Here is a 14,687-nt window from a genome sequence, read left to right on the forward strand (position 1 = left end):
TATTTATCAAAAGGAAAACCCAAAATTATTTCTTTATACACTGAACTGACCTCTCTAAAACGAATGGAAGCAGAAACTATTACTGATTATATTATAAGAGCCGAGACAACTGCAAATTCTTTAAAAATGTCTGGTGAAGTTATAAGTGACAGTCTGTTAATTTCCATGGTCCTTAAGGGATTACCGAATGATTTCAAGCCATTTACCACCGTGATAACCCAGAAAGAAAAACCCACGACTTTTAGCCAATTCAAGGTAGCACTCAGAAGTTACGAAGAAACTGAAAAAATGATCACAGAAAAAAACGAATCCGCAAATATCATGAAATTTAAAAATACACACATAAAAACACCAAAATCGAATTATACCCATGCCAGGAATAAAAAACGCAACTTTGCCAAAAGCAGGTTTCTTCCTAAGAAAAGTACAAAAATTATTTGCTATAATTGTGGACGACCTAATCACAAGAGTTTCCAATGTAGATACAGGACTCAAAATGGCGATTACATTAAAAATGTAGAGAGCTCTGTTAGCAAACATACATTTTTATTTTGGTGTACATTTGATGCTTCAACAAACAATAATAATTTTCTTGTCGATTGTGGGGCCACGGCGCATGTGATTACAAAAGAATCTGATTTTATCAATTTTGATCCCAACTTTAAGCCACAAAATCATTTTGTAGAACTGGCTGACGGAAGTCGAGTCAATGATATCGTTTTGAAAAGAGGCAACGCGAAAATCTCGCTAAAGAACAATAAGGGTGAACTGTGTTTCTGTATTCTAGAAAACGCTCTTCTAATCCCAAAATTTAAACAAAATATATTTTCTGTACAAGCTGCCACAAAACAAGATGCAAATATAAACTTTAGCCCCAATAAATCAAAACTGGTATACCCGAATGGAACTGTATTCGACATTAAAGAAAATGGAAGACTATATTATTTAAATAACGTAGTACTGGACAAGACGTTAAACTGTATCCATTTTATTTGTATTAACACTTTAACCTACTAATGTGTAACTAATACTTTTGCTTAAAAAAAAATAAAAAACTCTTTGTAATTTTTCTTTTTGACATTTGAACACAATTAAAAATGGCGTCTTTTTAAATGCTAAAATTCTAAGATCCAAATGATTTCTAATTTTTGTTATGTCTAAGTGAATATAAAAATATATATTCATTTTTGAGCAGAACAAACACAAGAGACTTCCCCATTATAAAAAATAGGGAGGATGTTGCAATATTTTGGACTTTTAATGGGGTAGTTATTTAATTGCCGCACACATCGCCAATATTTGGCACAAGGCCTGGAAAGTGGGAACCCCGCAGGCTCCCCTAAAGGAGGAGCACTCCTGCAATTTTTAAAATTGCCTGAGTAACCCCGTCGGCATTCCCCGGTCGGGGCCCCTCAGGCAGCAAGCAATAAATTTGCCCCACCGGAAACCCAGGTGGCAAGGCCTGGGAGGGTGGACCTCCTAGGTATTAACCAGGCGGCGTACCTCAGTCCAACAGGTGCTGGGCCGGTTCCTGGCCCCTCACCTGTTGGGCTGAGTGTCAAGTGACGAATCCTTGACGTGTACTACCCTGTCTCCCTGCAGCCGAAGCCGCGAGGAGACACATCCCATCACAATGGACTTGTAATGGGGTATGATCCCACACAGTTGGACGATTCTATTTATAAACGATGCTGCTAAGAACCTACAAATCAAATTAATTCACGTTCTGCTACCAACCAATCAGAAACCAGAATTGCTTCATAAATATTAAACCTTTTCTGGAGCAATTTCACATGTTCTTTTCTGTCTCGACACGGTAAGAATATTTTGTTCTGTGGAACTGTCTACTACAAACAAGTCACCTCCCAGGACTTGTGTGTAACAGCGAACCATCTGAAACTGTTCTGAAACTCAAAATGGCTTACACTTCTAGAGACCTTTACTCCTGATCTGAAATGGAACACATACATCAAATCTGTTGCCAAGGTCCATGGAAAAATGCTGTGATCCTTCTACCGCCCCAGTAGATATCTCACTGCTGATGCAATTCTCTATCTATATAAAAGCTAAGTACGTCCAAGGATGGAGTACTGCTGCCATATCTGGGCAGAAGCTGCTAAAACAGCCTATCCTGCCTTGACAGAGTACAAAATAGACTTCGTAACCTAGTGGGAGATGCCCTTTTCTCTTCCCTGCAATGTCTCTCCCACAGAAGGGACGTTGCGAGCCTGTCGTTGTTTTATCATTATTTTCATGGGAAGTGCTCTCTGATCCTCCCTCACCAATCTTTCATGAAAAACACCTGTATAGCTGAAACCATTATCAGTAACTTTCCCCACTCTTTATCTGTACCTAAATCAAAACGTAGATTCCATCAACAAAGCTTCTTTCTTAGAAGTGCACGCCTGTGGAACTCTGTTCTGTTTGCCTGTTTCCCACCTGACTACAACTTGGATGTCTTTAAGTGCAACATAAATAAGTTCCTGATAAACCGCCTCCTTCATTAAGACACTTAATCAGATCTCCATTACTAATCATTACTACGATATTGTCCCATTGATTACTATACATGCAATAACCCTTATCCCCGAGTGGCCTCTGGGTCTTGATAAGTGGTGACTACCATGTAAAAAAAGAAAAAGAAAACGGGCCAAACTTAACACTGCAAAAATTAACTGAGGATTCTCAAACAGTTGAAATAATAAACAAAGATGTGAAAAATATCAAAGCAGACATCGCAAATATAAAAAAAATAACAAAGAAAAAACCATTGAGACGGTACACAGAAAATTACCCCCAAAAGTTGGAAAAACCAAAAGCACTGAGCCCTTGCTTCAGATATGGTGGTAAACACTGGGTCAAGGATTGCCCTTCTTTACAAAAAGGTGCCCCATATGTAATAAAATCAGACATAAAAGCTCTCACTGCAGGAAAAATCAGAAAAAAGCCGTGTTAAAGTGAAATAAATAATGTCCAGACGGTGATATGATAAATGAAAGATGTTTATTCAGAGTACCAACGCATGCGACTTGTCTCAAAGAGAAGTACTGAACTGCCTCGATCCCTTCCGCCCCCTGGTGGCCCTCCTCCAATACAAGGGGAGATCATCAGTTTGTCCTTGGGCAGGGTAAATAGGATGGGATATTAACACTTCCCCACTTTCCTTTCTGGTACTAAGGATGGACTTTTCAGGAGACAGCATCAAAAGTTATCTGCAGAGAAAATAAAAAAAAAAGGAATGGTTGAACAAAATTGTATGACTCTACATTTTAAAATTAAACTGATGATTCCTTTGGTTCAGATGTGAATCCAAGAATTTTAAAGGGAGGACTCCCTTTTTGGTTAAACCATTAGCAATCTGTTTATCATTGGGTATCCAAGATATCTCTGCAATTTCTCCTGTCAACCATTTCTTCTAGAATTGCCATTTCAATTTGCAGTCTTTTATCAAGTATTTGTGTAGTAGAATGCACTGCATCATACAAACAGGAATTGTCTGTTTTGCATGTTATCTTGATAGTTGTAGGGTTTTCTTCCAGTTGTAACAGGTCTAATATCAGTTTTCTGTAATAAAGGCAGACTTCAGTGAGATCAACCATGGCCAAAGTCTCTGCACCAAGAGTGCTCTTGACTATTTTGATGTGTTTAGATTGCCAGGCTATTGCCATATATTGGTTATTATTATCTAGCAAAAAAATTATGTGGCCACCTTGTGATCCACCGTCAGTTAGGTTAGCAAAGGATGCATCGCTGTATGCTATAATTTGCAGCAATTTAGGGTTTCCCAGATTTGGAATATGAATTTGAGATTTCTCCTTTTTGCCCCTTTTTATGGTTCGATTAATGTGTTTAATACAATCCACATTTTCTTGTTTTAATATGGAACTTAAAGCACTAACATCAAAACTGAGGTCAGGTCGTTTGGGTGGCTAGCCAGTTGAGCTGACCTATTAGCTGCCTGGACTTGGTGATCTCAGATGATGTTAACTTATTTTCTGGCCTTCTTCCATTCTGCAGCGGAATGTGTCTGAGTTTTTTTGTATATTCATCTTGTCCAATATTGATGTTACTCTTGGATTTTTTTTATTTCTAATCCAATATATTGAAACTTAGCAACTTGTTCAGATTTTACTTTGAAAAGTTTACGAAGCTCATTAATGACTTTGTTCTCAAAAGTCTCTGACCCAGCAAAGCAGAAATCATCAACATGAGTGTCAATTACGTCTTGTAGCTTATTTTTAAAATGCCACATGAAAATAGCCTGGTCATATTTCGATGGTGTAGCCCCTAGCTTTACCAGTTCTTCTCTAAGTGTTAGGTACCAGGATCGAAATGCACCAGTTAGACCATATACACATTTGGATAATTTCCAAATGCAACTAGGAGGTACATTGGCTTCGTTTGGTGGAAAAAGGTAAATGGGTCGATCTAACTGTTTGTTCTGTAAAAAGGCAGTCCATGGATTTACATATCCAACCACTTGCTGACATAACTCCTAAGATTGCTCTTAAACTTTCTTTGGAACATGTTGGGTAATCATTTCTAGCATTGCAGGCATCTTTATCTTGAAAGCCTTTGGCAATAAGTCTGGCCTTAAAGGTTCGTTTGCCATTGGATTCTTTGTTAGTGTAGACCCATCTTGTGCTTATCTTTGGTTGGCCCTGATCTAATACTTTTGTGTAGACTTTATGTTCAGCCCAACTTTGGAGTTCTCTCTTCCTGGCTTTGTCATATTCGTCATTAGAGGAGTCGGTAATTATATTTACTTCCGGGGCTTGTTCAGTGAAGGTTTGATCCTCATTATTGGTTTCTCATTCCAAGATCTCATTCTCAAAATCCAGCCAGAATGGATCACCTCCCTCCATAACAACGTTCATTAAATATTTATTTTTACCAGTGGCTTTACCAGCTCTACTGATCACGTTCAGTTTCCTCCATTTTTGGTCTTCATCATTGGTGAATTTGCATATTATAGTTTGGCCTGGTTTAGGCAGTTGCACAGGTTTGGTGATCATTTTTGATAGTGTGTCACATACATTGGCTCCATTCTGTTCAGGATTATCAGCAGTTTCACTCCCGTCATCTAATGGCATATAACCACTTGTTGTGTCATTATTTTGGCTCTGAGGTTTTATTTGTCCACTGGTGTCATGGTGCTCAGAGGTGTTATGATGTGTGTCAGGATATAAAATTAAGCGAGAGGGATGCACTTTAACATATGTGGCTCCATGTTTTACCAGTACTTGTTTATGTTCCCAGCCTATGACAGCACCAGAACCAAGCCATCTATCAGATTCATTTCTTTTAAAAAGGTCACCATTTTTGTATTGATCAGTTATGGGGGTCCTCATCTGATGATGAAGGGCTCGTCTCAATTTTTCAGAGGCTTCACACTCTATGAAACCTTTCCTTGCAGCATACATTGCATTGAGGTTGTCAGCAACAATTTGGCTAGTACTTACACCTTCTAGTGCAGGAAGTTGATCATTCAAAAGGGAAGGCAGGTTAGGATTTTCACCAAAAACCAACTGGTTAGGACTATAACCATATGAATTGTGAAGTGCATTCTTGGTATTGACAGCCCATGATAGTGCAACTTCAAAATTACATTGGACGTCTTCTGATGTCTTTTTGACCATTTCTCCCAGAACACAATTGTGCCTTTCATTTAATCCATTACTCCAAGGAGATTGTGCGGCAGTGGTACGGGCTACAATGTTCAAGTTTTGAGCCATGTCTCGGAAGTATTGATTGTCAAATGCTTTGCCATTATCAGTAAGAAAGGCTTCTGGGCACCAAAATATGCAATCCAGTGTTTGAAGATGGCATTAAGGATATCAGAGCTTTCCTTGCCTGTAAGCCGGACAGCAACACTATATCTTGTTGCATGGTCAACCAGGTGTAGTACTTTATGTCCATTAATTTCCTTTATGTCCATCGCTACAGTCTGGTTGAAATAAGTTCCTAAGCAAATACTACAACAGGTTGAGGTGCAGGTTTTTTTTATACCTGATGCAGGTCTGCCAAGTAAGTGGGAGTTTCCTTAAGATGTCCATATATTCAGCATCTTTTAAATCAACACTTCTGACAAGATCACATAGTTTTTGTGCACTGGAATGGCTCAATTGTCGATGTAATTTGGTGGCAATTTTTAATTTTTCTTCTTTGCCTTTTTTATTAATATTGTTTAGAAATAAAATATATTGTAACTTACCCCAGCCCGGTAGAGGTCTGGACATAGGGATGTGGTAGTGGCCAGAAGTGGTGCACAGTAGTTTTATTCTTTTACCAAACATTTCCGCTGTGTCATCATTAAAGTTGAGGGTAGTCTGCGCCCTTTTCATTGCCGTTTTGCTTAATAACAGAAGGATATCAGCATCAACAACATCACTTGTTATTTTAACGTTAATTTAGCAATGATACATGGTAAAGTTACCCTTTTGAGTGATTTTATTTTAATGCCATCACTGAACTTGAAAGACTTTGTGCCTTCTTCGTAGGGAATTTCGTTTTTTGATTCCTCAGGCAAAGTTGCAAGAAAACATTCTAGCCATTTCTTTCCGCATACGGTTCCACTCGCTCCCGAATCCAAGATGGCAGAGTTTATTGTCTGACTAAGAAGCGTATTATCAGCTTTCTCTTGGTTAAGCAACACTATATTAGCGATTTCTTCACAGTTCTCATTCACATCATGTGATCGTTTTTACACTCATTTAATAATACCATGCTTTTTTGTGTATGATAATTATTTTTAGAATAAGGACACTTGTTAGCATAGTGGAATTTGCAATCACAAACATAACAATTATTCGAGATTTTTCGGTTTGAATGTCGGCTGAAATTACTGTGGGACCACGTTTTCTTATTACTACTGCTATCGCCTGTGAAATCAGCAGGTAAGGGTGAAGGCTTGTGATAACGTCGTGCATATAGGCTTTCGTCATTCTGTGTATGTGTGTCCACCTAACTGTAAGCGAGGCCACCTGTAGCCACGCGGTAAGCAACATTGCCTATTTCCTTTTTGACACAAATGGATTGCTGCTGATAGGGTTTTTATAGGGGTTAAAATTTCCATGAGTGATTTTTTTTAATTGTATTGACATATCGCTTAGGGTGAGGTTATTTATTGTTGCTCTAATTAATCTCTTATTTTCGGGGCTGAGATTGGCAGATTTAAGGGTGTGATAAGCCAGGAATGGTTCAGGTAAAATTATTTGAAATTCTCTGAGTTTCGTCACGTGTTAGTCGAATTTAATCAAATAGTCATTTATGGAAGTGTCGCGTTCATGATGATAATTTTCGAAATTCTCGTAACAAATAAATACAGATTGATTTTTGTCTTCCATAAAAAGTGTATCCAGTTTTTCAACGAGATTGTCCATTCCTTCCTCAGCATTTAGTAATGAGATGTCCATTTCTAATACAGCTGCCTGAGCTTGTCCCGTGAGGGACAAAAATACGGCCAGCGCTTGACGAGAAGGCGGAATATTCATTGCTAACTGCCATAGTTGAATTTCTCTTTTCCATGAATTGTAAAATTCCGGGTTTAATTTTGGTAGTTCAAATATTCTGGAACTCATTTCGTTTTATATAGCTCTTGTACGCTCTGTTACCAGATATTAAAGTGAAATAAATAATGTCCAGACGGTGATATGATAAATGGAAGATGTTTATTCAGAGTACCAACGCATGCGACTTGTCTCAAAGAGAAGTACTGAACTGCCTCGATCCCTTCCGCCCCCTGGTGGCCCTCCTCCAATACAAGGGGAGATCATCAGTTTGTCCTTGGGCAGGTTAAATAGGGTGGGACATTAACAAGCCGAGTACGTCAAACAGTAACTAGAGATGTTGTAGATGAAAACCTACGCAAATATGTAACGGTCAACATTTTCGGTAAGGATATTAAATTTCAATTAGACAGTGGGTCGGATCTTCCAATAATAAATTTCAAAACGTGGAAGAAATTATGAAAACCAACTATGCTAAGAACCAACAGAATGGCGACGGCCGTCAATGGTACAAAAATTAATTTTGAGGGTGAATTAATCACCAACGTCACCTTGCTGGGAAAAACGAAAAAACTCCAAATGTGTGTATTAAAAAAATAGTGAGAACCTGTTTGGTTCCGATAGCATGGACGAATTTCATTTGTGGGATCTTCCTATATCCACATTTTTCAAAAAAATAGAAACCCACCCAGCTGAAACTGAGAAACTTATAACCAGTTTTAAAAATAGAATTCCCAAATGTATCTTCTCCTGGCCTTGGGAGATGCACAAAAATGGCCGCAGATTTTAAGCTAAAACCGGGCACACAACCGGTGTTTAAAAAAAACGTAATGTCCCATTTGCATCTCTGAACAAGATAAATCAGGAACTGGATAGATTAGAAAACATCGGTAAAACATGACTAAAATTGAATATAGTGAGTGGGCTGCTCCAGCAGTCTACATATATAAAAAGGTCTGGAGAAATCCACGTTTGCGCTGACTTCTCGACCGGACTCAATGGGTCATTAGAAACTTTCACTATTCATTACCCAACTTAGAGGAAGTGCTCACAAAATTAAATAGCAGCAAGTTTTTCTTTAAGGTCGACCCGAGCGAGGCTTACTTACAAATTCCTGTAAACGACAAAAGCTCTAACCTTGTACATATATGAAAGGCTTGCATTTAGGGTCAATATAGCACCCGCGATATTCCAGCAATGGATACCATGCTGAGCGATCTGGACAATGCTATTGCATATCTAGACGACATCATTATAGCGAGCAAAAGCAGGGAGGAACACGCAAAGCATATCAGACAACTATTCAGTCGAATACAAAATTATGGGTTTAAGGTCAAAGAAGACAAGTGTGAATTCTTTTTACAAAAAATCAAGTACCTCAGACATATCATTGATAAAGATGGTAGACGCCCAGATACGGACAGGGCGACCGCCATTAGAGAAATGCCGGCACCGGAAAACAGCACAATTACAAAGTTTTTTAGGCTTGGCAAATTATTGCCAAGGGTTTATGCCAAACATACACAAATTGTGCGCACCACTTAATCAATTATTAAAGAAAGATAAAATTTGGGAGTGGACAGCAGATTTCCAGACATCATTCCAAGAAATAAAAAAAAAACCCTTACTTCAAAACGGTTCCTATCTCATTTTAACCCGGACTTGGATATAATAGTGGCTAGCGATGCTAACCAATATGGCGTTGGCACCTGCATGTTACATAGAATGCCAGATGGCTCAAAACAGCCAATAGCTTTCGCATCCCGGACTCTGCTTCTAGCAGAGAAAAATTATTCTCAGATCGAGAAAGAAGGACTAGGAATTATTTTTGCAGTTTCTAAATTCCACTGGTTACTGTACAGAAGACATTTTTATTTACCATAAGCCTTTGATATCCATTTTTGGATCAAAAAAGGGACTTCCCACATTCACGTCAAATTGACTATCAAGATGAGGAACTATTCTAAATTATAATTTTACAATAGAATTTCTCTCCTCAAAACAATTGGCACATGCAAACGGTCTGTCGAGACTAATTTCTGCCAAAATTGAACCTCTTGGAGACTCAGTAACCACGGCACTACAAATTAATAGTGAATTGAAAACCATGGTTAAAAATATCATCCGCGAACTGCCGGTCACAATTTAGGAAATTAAGGCAGAATCCGTGAATGACGATTTCATCCAAACCACTAAGCAGAAGTTAACACTTGGTGATACTGGTTCAGATATTTTTTCTGTTTGCGATGAAACGCTGCTATACGGCGAAAGGGTTGTCATCCCCAAAACCCTTCAAAGAAGGATTCTCAAGGACTTTCACATGGGGCATCCAGGAATAAACCGGATGAAAAGCCTGATGAGATGTTTCATTTACTGGCCAGCTATGGACCAAGACATTACCAATATGGTGAATACGTGCAAAGGTTGTGCTTTGGCTGCCAAGGTACCACCTATAACACATAAACCTTGGCCTAAAGCTGAACAACTGTGGTCAAGGATCCAAATTGATTACACGGGACTAGTAGAGGATTTTTACTACCTGATAGTAGTAGAGAACTACTCGAAATGGCCAGAAGTCCTAAGATACAAAAAACCGACCACGGCAACGATGACAAATTTTTGATTGGAGTTGTTTGCTCGTTTTAGGGTTGTGGATTGTTTGGTCAGCGACAACGCTACCCAGTTCACCTCGGCAGTTCACCTCGATGATATAATAATATGGGCAGAAACCTTAGAAGAACATATAAAAATTCTCGAAAAAGTATTCAGACTACTATGCAAAGCTGGTTTGAAATTAAACAAATCAAAATGTAAATTTGCAACAAAGCAACTGACGTACTTATGTCACCTAATCACTCATCAAGGAATAAAGAAAATGTAGCAAAAAAAAAAAAAAAGAAAATGTCTAATGGGAATCAAAGCAAATCTCACTACACGGGTTTTATCAAAAAGTCTGATGAGATGCAGAGCACTGTTCACTGTACACAGGTCTGAAGACTCTGCCAACTCCTCGCAGCGACCTGCTTTTATCGTATCCAACATGCCTCATTAGCAGGTATGTTATGTGACCATGCGAGAACTCTGCGAGATCGAAGGCTTTAAAAAAAACATGGACGCCATCTTGGATCTTTTTGATTTTTCTTTCTTTGCAGCTCGCAGGACAGAAGGACATTTCCAATGTGAGTGCTGATCATTTATTTATTTGTTTGTATAGCCACACAAAGCACAAATGCGTGGTCGCTTGCTTCCTTGATGAACATCAGAGTAAGAATCTTTTAAAATAATGGCCATTACACAAATGCCTTTCCAGAAGAATAAAAAAGACATTCAATGATTTTGGGGAATGATGAACAACTTGTGTAAATCCATACCAAATTACTCGGAATCAACAACACCGTTAAGGGAACTCCTACACAAGAAAACACTAGTCGCTCAATAAACCTCAGATAGAGTCAGTGGAGAAATCGAAACAAATAACAAGTTCACCAAGTCTACAATTTTATGATCCAAGTAGAAAAATAAAAATTACCGCTGATGCTAGTAAAAAAGCACTTAGTATAGTGTTTGCCTGTAAAAAAATTTCACCAATTCGTTTATGGGAGACATTTTCTCATTGAAAATGATCATAAACTGTTGAGACAGATTATTTAAAAAATCAATTACGAAAAACCCTCCTAGAATAGAGACTTTTCTTATTACTGTAGAAATGTGAATTTGAGGTGATATATATCCCAGGCCGTGAATCAGTAATTGCAGACGTGTTGTCCCGTGCATATCTAAAGGATATTACACAAGAGATAACAGATACAGAGATGGATAAATATATTCATATAATTTTGAAACAGTATTGAATGAGCGATCAAAAACTCGACATGTGCTGAGAAGAAATTAAAAAAGATCCAACGCTACAGATTCTGATGAAAAATACAAAATCAACTTGTAGGGAAACGCGTGACTTACCTAACTAGCACGTGTGCATAATTTGTCGGTCGTGGAACAAAAAGGATGAAGAAAAAAGAAACAAAAATGGCTGCCTTATCTCTTTATATGCCTGCAATGTTACCACCTGATATGTAGATGAGATGCTCCTGGTTGGAGATAAAGAGCGTTGATTTTTAGAGAGCAGGTTCATTTTGAGGTTGGATTTTGAAGAAGTAAGTTCGATCAGCAGATGTGCTTTTGCAGTTGAGAGAAAGTGCGTTACGTATACAGAAGTTTGGAAGTTGGAAGTTTGGACAACAGTGTCGAACTTAACCAAGAAATTGGCGATGTGAAGGGCAGAAGAAATAGCACGTGGGTTATTTAATTATACAACTTGACCAGAAAACAAAGATGTACCACTACAATAGCGCCACACATACCAGTTCGTGATGAAATATCGGTTGTGAAGAGACTAGTATCAAAAGGCACACAACAAACAGTGGTCCCAAACTCTTAAAGAAAAGAGACTCTACAAAAGATCCATACGAGACATCTAGTAATAGAAAAGTGCATTACAAGAGCGAAGGAAGTTATCTATTGGCTCAATAAAAACAATCAAATAAAAGATACGGTTAGCACATGCACATATTGTTTAAACCATTGTAACCAACAACCATCAGAATCGTTAATACACCACGAAATACTGGTAACCCATGGATGAAAGTTGCGACGGATATTTTTTATCTTTATAACAAGGCATATGTGGTAATCATAGACTATACAACGAGATATTTCGATGTCCATCAATTGTATGTTACGAACAACAACAACAACAACAACAACAATAATAATAATAATAATAATAATAATAATAATAATAATAATAATAAAACATTTTCGTATAACATGTAACCCTCCAAACTTGTAATTATCTAAGACGTCTCAACCCCCAATAAAAATGGAGATTTTACAACCAGTGACTCCGAAACGACATCCATATATTGCTAACTATTATATTTAAATCTTTTTCAGATCTTGTTCATTGTTAGCAGACAACAGACATTGCAGAACAAATGGAATGTGTGCTTATTCGTATTAATCTATACATATATTTGCCATAAACATTGACAAATACAATTTAAATTTAACAGAAAAAAAATTTGCGATTTTTCAGTCATATTTAAAAATTATAAAAAACAATAAGGTAGAAAATAATTTATTAACGAAAACAGTTTTTGAAGTAAAAAACTGGTTTTGCTTAAAAAGCCCCCCCCCCCAAACCGGAGAGCTCTAATAGTAATAAGGGGGTAACGTAGAGCTGTCTTTGACAAACTATACACACCCCGGACGCAAAGCCACTGTGAAGCTGATTACAGCTAGATTTTTCTGGCCTAATATGAGGCGTGACATCACTGCCTGGACACGTTCCTGTCAGAAGTCAAAGATGCACAACCATATCCGTGCACCCCTGGGAACATTCAGCACCCCAGATGCTCGGTTCCGCCATGTTCACATCGATCTGGTTGGACTATGGCCAGTCAGCCAGGGATTTATCTATCTCCTGACCTGCATAGACCGTTTCACACGGTGGCCTGAAGCTATTCCCCTAAAGGACATTTCGGCTGAATCTGTAATGTGAGCCCTTATATCCGGCTGGATATTGCGCTATGGAGTCCCCACAACAATTACCACAGACTGTGGAGCACAGTTTGAATCCCACCTGTTCCAGGAACTTTCCAGGATTTTATGGATCAAACATATTTGAACAACAAGCTATCACCCAGCTTCGAATGGGATGATAGAACACTTCCATCTACAATTGAAAGCTGCCTTATGCGCTTACCCTGACCAACAGCAATGGAGTGAATACATACCTGTTGTCCTTCTTGGCTGTCGTGCAGCTATCAAAGAGGACCTCGGATACTCTCCAGCTGAACTGGTCTGGTCTATGGAGTACCCCTATCGTTGCCAGGTCAGATGCTGATCCAGATTGAACTAGGATTGTCAGATCCAGCTCTGTTTATAAACAGACTATAAGCTTACTTTAGTAAGCTCCCACTCATGAAACCTAGGGAACAGACCATAAAATCTTTAGTCCCCAAAGATATTTCTTCATGGACACACGTGTTTCTTAGAAAAGAGTGTGTGAAAGCCCCTCTAACACCGCCTTATACTGGTCGTTATCACATGTTATCACGCACTTCTAAACTTTTCACCCTGGATATTAGGAGCAAAAAAGAAACAGTATCTGTTGACAGAGTGAAAAGAACTTTTCTTGACTCAGAAACACAAGACACACATATCCCACCTACATTCACGAAGCATACACCTGAAGTGAATACCGAAAATGACAACTATGTCACTATTACCTGTAGTGGCCGCTGTGTACATTGGCCCAAAAAATTATGCAAAACTTTGTATATTTAAACCCCTGTAAATTCGGTTTATTTAAAAAGAAAAAAGAAAAAAAAAAGAAATTTTATCTGGAACTTTCTATTCTCATTACCCCTTTATATATTCTTTCTTCCGCAACATAAACTTCAAGACATTACGTTGCCTTGTGTTCTGTATTTTTCTAGACTGCTACCTTTTTATTTTTCTTCATCGGCTTTTCGCCTAAGCAGGGGGTGATGTAGCACTTAACAAACTATTTACTATAAGCGGATCAATGCCCAGTGCCAAAGTGATTCGGCCACACTGACCAATCGAGTGGCAGGGCGCATTGATTTGAGCTGTCCTCTTAAGGATTATTTTTAGCCCTTTGGGATCTTAGCTGCCATCGCGAGAGAAACGTCAGCAAGCGACCTATACAGACCCCCCCCCACTGCTACTTGTTGACGACTGCAGTCTGATGACAGACGACACCTAAAAACAGATATTTTTTTAGGGTTTAGATGCTTTTAGGGCACAACCTAATAAAATAAATAATTCAATACAAGCTTCTGAAATGACGAACGCAACAACTTCATAAAAGGTAGCACAGAAAAGGTTTATTAAGGAGAATGTAATATGTTCCTTGTCAAAAGCTGGACTCCGGCTACCTGGTGCTATCGCGATAGTTATTCCGAGTGGAATCGTTGATACCAGTAGAAATAACACAGAGGTGGAGAGAGTGAAGAAAAGGGTCCGTTCCGTTTGGTGTCTCTCTCAGTAAGGACGAGTTCTTATTCCTCAAACCGGATGCTGGCCAAATTCCTTAGGGGATAGGAAAGATCAATGCGCCGTACCCTTGATTGGTCAGTATGTGGCCAAATAGCA

General features: G+C 38.5%; 1 long non-coding RNA gene across 1 annotated transcript in view; it reads right to left on the reverse strand.

Annotated features, from left to right (window-relative positions):
* Positions 1-2,984: 2,984 nt before the first annotated feature.
* The window catches only part of LOC145242730 (uncharacterized), a 42,686-nt gene continuing 30,983 nt past the window's right edge, over positions 2,985-14,687 (reverse strand). Inside the window, exon 2 of the long non-coding RNA XR_013862817.1 lies at positions 2,985-3,212. This is a non-coding gene — a long non-coding RNA (uncharacterized LOC145242730). The remainder of the gene's footprint in view (positions 3,213-14,687) is intronic.

This window comes from Euprymna scolopes, chromosome 21 (genome assembly GCF_053919585.1).
Source record: "Euprymna scolopes isolate OS-2025 chromosome 21, ASM5391958v1, whole genome shotgun sequence".
Lineage (NCBI taxonomy): Eukaryota > Metazoa > Mollusca > Cephalopoda > Sepiida > Sepiolidae > Euprymna > Euprymna scolopes.